Raw genomic sequence first — 6,488 nt, 5'->3', positions numbered from 1 at the left:
TAATGAAAATATTTTTTTTAATTCATAGTTGTATCATGAACTAAAATATGATGATTGTTAGAGAGGTTTGGAACCTTTGTTGTCTCCGTTTCTCTAGAATAGCGATTTATTGGGTTTGTCCTCTGATTTAGGGAGCATATGAAGTTTTACTAAATTAATTGATTAAAAAAGAGAACGATGCCCATGTACCACGAAATAGAGTTTAGAATACATTAATACAAATGTAGAATGTGGTTAGAAATTTTAAAACAACACTAAAGATTATATGCTTCGGTATATTAACTATTTACCGAAAAACTGAATATTTTGTAGGGTTAACACACAAATTTTGAGAAAATTCAAAAAAATGAAAATATTGTTTAATGCATTTTTATCATGAACTAACATATGATGATTGTTAGAGAGGTTTGAACCTTGTTTTCTCCGTTTCTCTAGAATAACGATTTTATTGGGGTTTGTCCACTAATTTAGGGAACATATGAAGTTTTACTAAATTAATTGATTAAAAAATGAGAACGATGCCCATGTACCACGAAATAGAGTTTATAATACATTAATACAAATGTAGAATGTGGTTAGAAATTTTAAAACAACACTAAAGATTATATGCGTCGGTATATTAACTATTTACCGAAAAACTGAATATTTTGTAGGGGTTAACACACAAATTTGAGAAAAATTTCAAAAAAATGAAAATATTTTTTTAATTCATAGTTGTATCATGAACTAAAATATGATGATTGTTAGAGAGGTTTGGAACCTTTGTTGTCTCCGTTTCTCAGAATAGCGATTTTATTGGGGTTTGTCCTCTGATTTAGGGAGCATATGAAGTTTTACTAAATTAATTGATTAAAAAAGAGAACGATGCCCATGTACACGAAATAGAGTTTAGAATACATTAATACAAATGTAGAATGTGGTTAGAAATTTTAAAACAACACTAAAGATTATATGCTCGGTATATTAACCATTTACCGAAAAACTGAATATTTGTAGGGGTTAACACACAATTTTGAGAAAAATTCAAAAAAATGAAAATATTGTTTAATGCATATTTTATCATGAACTAACATATGATGATGTTAGAGAGGTTTGAACCTTTGTTTCTCCGTTTCTCTAGAATACGATTTTATTGGGGTTTGTCCACTAATTAGGGAACATATGAAGTTTTACTAAATTAATTGATTAAAAAAAGAGAACGATGCCCATGTACCACGAAATAGAGTTTAGAATACATTAATACAATGTAGAATGTGGTTAGAAATTTTAAAACAACACTAAAGATTATATGCTTCGGTATATTAACTATTTACCGAAAAACTGAATATTTTGTAGGGGTTAACACACAAATTTTGAGAAAAATTCAAAAAAATGAAAGTATTGTTTAATGCATATTTTATCATGAACTAACATATGATGATTGTTAGAGAGGTTTTGAACCTTTGTTTTCTCCGTTTCTCTAGAATAACGATTTTATTGGGGTTTGTCCACTTTTAGGGAACATATGAAGTTTTACTAAATTAATTGATTAAAAAAAGAGAACGATGCCCATGTCACGAAATATAGTTTATAATACATTAATACAAATGTAGAATGTGGTTAGAAATTTTAAAACAACACTAAGATTATATGCGTCGGTATATTAACTATTTACCGAAAAACTGAATATTTTGTAGGGGTTAACACACAAATTTTGAGAAAAATTCAAAAAATGAAAATATTGTTTAATGCATATTTATCATGAACTAACATATGATGATTGTTAGAGAGGTTTGAACCTTTGTTTCTCCGTTTCTCTAGAATACGATTTTATTGGGGTTTGTCCACTATTTAGGGAACATATGAAGTTTTACTAAATTAATTGATTAAAAAATGAGAACGATGCCCATGTACCATAAAATAGAGTTTATAATACATTAATACACGTAGAATGTGGTTAGAAATTTTTAAAACAACACTAAAGATTATATGCGTCGGTATATTAACTATTTACCGAAAAACTGAATATTTTGTAGGGGTTAACACACAAAATTTGAGAAAAATTCAAAAAAATGAAAATATTTTTTTAATCATAGTTGTATCATGAACTAAAATATGATGATTGTTAGAGAGGTTTGGAACCTTTGTTGTCTCCGTTTCTCTAGAATAGCGATTTTATTGGGGTTTGTCCTCTGATTTAGGGAGCATATGAAGTTTTACTAAATTAATTGATTAAAAAAAGGAGAACGATGCCCATGTACCACGAAATAGAGTTTAGAATACATTAATACAAATGTAGAATGTGGTTAGAAATTTTAAAACAACACGAAAGATTATATGCTCTGGTATATTAACCATTTACCGAAAAACTGAATATTTTGTAGGGGTTAACACACAAATTTTGAGAAAATTTAAAAAAAATGAAAATATTGTTTAATGCATATTTTTATCATGAACTAACATATGATGATTTTTAGAGAGTTTTGAACCTTGTTTTCTCCGTTTCTCTAGAATAACGATTTTATTGGGGTTTGTCCACTAATTTAGGGAACATATGAAGTTTTACTAAATTAATTGATTAAAAATGAGAACGATGCCCATGTACCATAAATAGAGTTTATAATACATTAATGTAAACTGTAGAATGTGGTTCAGAAATTTTAAAACAACACTAAAGATTATATGCGTCGGTATATTAACTATTTACCGAAAAACTAAATATTTTGTAGGGGTTAACACACAAAATTTGAGAAAAATTCAAAAAAATGAAAATATTTTTTTAATTCATAGTTGTTATCATGAACTAAATATGATGATTGTTAGAGAGGTTTGGAACCTTTGTTGTCTCCGTTTCTCTAGAATAGCGATTTTATTGGGGTTTGTCCTCTGATTTAGGGAGCATATGAAGTTTTACTAAATTAATTGATTAAAAAAAGAGAACGATGCCCATGTACCACGAAATAGAGTTTAGAATACATTAATACAAATGTAGAATGTGGTTAGAAATTTTAAAAACAACACAAAGATTATATGCTTTGGTATATTAACCATTTACCGAAAAATGAATATTTTGTAGGGGTTAACACACAAATTTTGAGAAAAATTCAAAAAATGAAAATATTTTTTAATGCATATTTTTATCATGAACTAAAATATGATGATTGTTAGAGAGGTTTTGAACCTTTGTTTTCTCCGTTTCTCTAGAATAACGATTTTATTGGGGTTTGTCCACTAATTTAGGGAACATATGAAGTTTTACTAAATTAATTGATTAAAAAAAGAGAACGATGCCCATGTACCACGAAAATAGTTTAGAATACATTAATACAAATGTAGAATGTGGTTAGAAATTTTAAAACAACACTAAAGATTATATGCGTCGGTATATTAACTATTTACCGAAAAACTGAATATTTTGTAGGGGTTAACACACAAATTTTGAGAAAAATTCAATAAAATGAAAATATTGTTTAATGCATATTTTATCATGAACTAACATATGATGATTGTTAGAGAGGTTTTGAACCTTTGTTTTCTCCGTTCTCTAGAATAACGATTTTATTGGGGTTTGTCCACTAATTTAGGGAACATATGAAGTTTTACTAAATTAATTGATTAAAAAAGAGAACGATGCCCATGTACACGAAATAGAGTTTAGAATACATTAATACAAATGTAGAATGTGGTTAGAAATTTTAAAACAACACTAAAGATTATATGCGCGTCGGTATATTAACTATTTACCGAAAAACTGAATATTTTGTAGTTAACACACAAATTTTGAGAAAAATTTAAAAAAATGAAAATATTGTTTAATGCATATTTTTATCATGAACTAAATATGATGATTGTTAGAGAGGTTTTGAACCTTTGTTTCTCCGTTTCTCTAGAATAACGATTTTATTGGGTTTGTCCACTAATTAGGGAGCATATGAAGTTTTACTAAATTAATTGATTAAAAATGAGAACGATGCCCATGTACCATAAAATAGAGTTTATAATACATTAATACAAACGTAGAATGTGGTTAGAAATTTTAAAACAACACTAAAGATTATATGCGTCGGTATATTAACTATTTACCGAAAAACTGAATATTTGTAGGGACACACAAAAATTTGAGAAAAATTCAAAAAATGAAAATATTTTTTTAATTCATAGTTGTATCATGAACTAAAATATGATGATTGTTAGAGAGGTTTGGAACCTTTGTTGTCTCCGTTTCTCTAGAATAGCGATTTTATTGGGGTTTGTCCTCTGATTTAGGGGGCATATGAAGTTTTACTAAATTAATTGATTAAAAAAAGAGAACGATGCCCATGTACCACGAAATAGAGTTTAGAATACATTAATACAAATGTAGAATGTGGTTAGAAATTTTAAAACAACACTAAAGATTATATGCTTTGGTATATTAACATTTACCGAAAAATGAATATTTTGTAGGGGGGTTAACACACAATTTTGAGAAAATTTTAAAAAAATGAAAATATTGTTTAATGCATATTTTTATCATGAACTAACATATGATGATTTTAGAGAGGTTTTGAACCTTTGTTTTCTCCGTTTCTCTAGAATAACGATTTTATTGGGGTTTGTCCACTAATTTAGGGAACATATGAAGTTTTACTAAATTAATTGATTAAAAAAAGAGAACGATGCCCATGTACCACGAAATAGAGTTTTAGAATACATTAATACAAATGTAGAATGTGGTTAGAATTTTTAAAACAACACTAAAGATTATATGCGTCGGTATATTAACTATTTACCGAAAAACTGAATATTTTGTAGGGGTTAACACACAAATTTTGAGAAAAATTTAATAAAATGAAAATATTGTTTAATGCATATTTTTATCATGAACTAACATATGATGATTGTTAGAGAGGTTTGAACCTTTGTTTCTCCGTTTCTCTAGAATAACGATTTTATTGGGGTTTGTCCACTAATTTAGGGGAGTATGAAGTTTTACTAAATTAATTGATTAAAAAATGAGAACGATGCCCATGTACCATAAAATAGAGTTTATAATACATTAATACAAATGTAGAATGTGGTTAGAAATTTTAAAACAACACTAAAGATTATATGCGTCTGGTATATTAACTATTTACCGAAAAACTGAATATTTTGTAGGGACACACAAAATTTGAGAAAATTCAAAAAAATGAAAATATTTTTTTAATTCATAGTTTTATCATGAACTAAATATGATGATTGTTAGAGAGGTTTGGAACCTTTGTTGTCTCCGTTTCTCTAGAATAGCGATTTTATTGGGGTTTGTCCTCTGATTTAGGGAGGATATGAAGTTTTACTAAATTAATTGATTAAAAAAAGAGAACGATGCCCATGTACCCGAAATAGAGTTTAGAATACATTAATACAAATGTAGAATGTGGTTATAAATTTTAAAACAACACTAAAGATTATATGCTTTGGTATATTAACCATTTACCGAAAAACTGAATATTTTGTAGGGGTTAACACACAAATTTTGAGAAAATTTTAAAAAAAGAAAATATTGTTTAATGCATATTTTTATCATGAACTAACATATGATGATTTTAGAGAGTTTGAACCTTTGTTTTCTCCGTTTCTCTAGAATAACGATTTTATTGGGGTTTGTCCACTAATTTAGGGAACATATGAAGTTTTACTAAATTAATTGATTAAAAAATGAGAACGATGCCCATGTACCATAAAATAGAGTTTATAATACATTAATGAAACGTAGAATGTGGTTAGAAATTTTAAAACAACACTAAAGATTATATGCGTCGGTATATTAACTATTTACCGAAAAACTGAATATTTTGTAGGGGTTAACACACAAAATTTGAGAAAAATCAAAAAAATGAAAATATTTTTTAATTCATAGTTGTATCATGAACTAAAATATGATGATTGTTAGAGAGGTTTGGAACCTTTGTTGTCTCCGTTTCTCTAGAATAGCGATTTTATTGGGGTTTGTCCTCTGATTTAGGGAGCATATGAAGTTTTACTAAATTAATTGATTAAAAAATGAGAACGATGCCCATGTACCATAAAATAGAGTTTATAATACATTAATACAAATGTAGAATGTGGTTAGAAATTTTAAAACAACACTAAAGATTATATGCTTCGGTATATTAACTTTTTACCGAAAAAAACTGAATATTTGTAGGGACACACAAATTTGAGAAAAATCAAAAAAATGAAAATATTTTTTTAATTCATAGTTGTATCATGAACTAAAATATGATGATTGTTAGAGAGGTTTGGAACCTTTGTTGTCTCCGTTTCTCTAGAATAGCGATTTTATTGGGTTTGTCCTCTGATTTAGGGAGCATATGAAGTTTTACTAAATTAATTGATTAAAAAAAGAGAACGATGCCCATGTACCACGAAATAGAGTTTAGAATACATTAATACAAATGTAGAATGTGGTTAGAAATTTTAAAACAACACTAAAGATTATATGCTTTGGTATATTAACATTTACCGAAAACTGAATATTTTGTAGG

The sequence above is a fragment of the Brassica napus genome, chromosome A1 (assembly GCF_020379485.1).
Source record: "Brassica napus cultivar Da-Ae chromosome A1, Da-Ae, whole genome shotgun sequence".
Lineage (NCBI taxonomy): Eukaryota > Viridiplantae > Streptophyta > Magnoliopsida > Brassicales > Brassicaceae > Brassica > Brassica napus.
Note: the sequence above shows the minus strand (reverse complement) of the source record.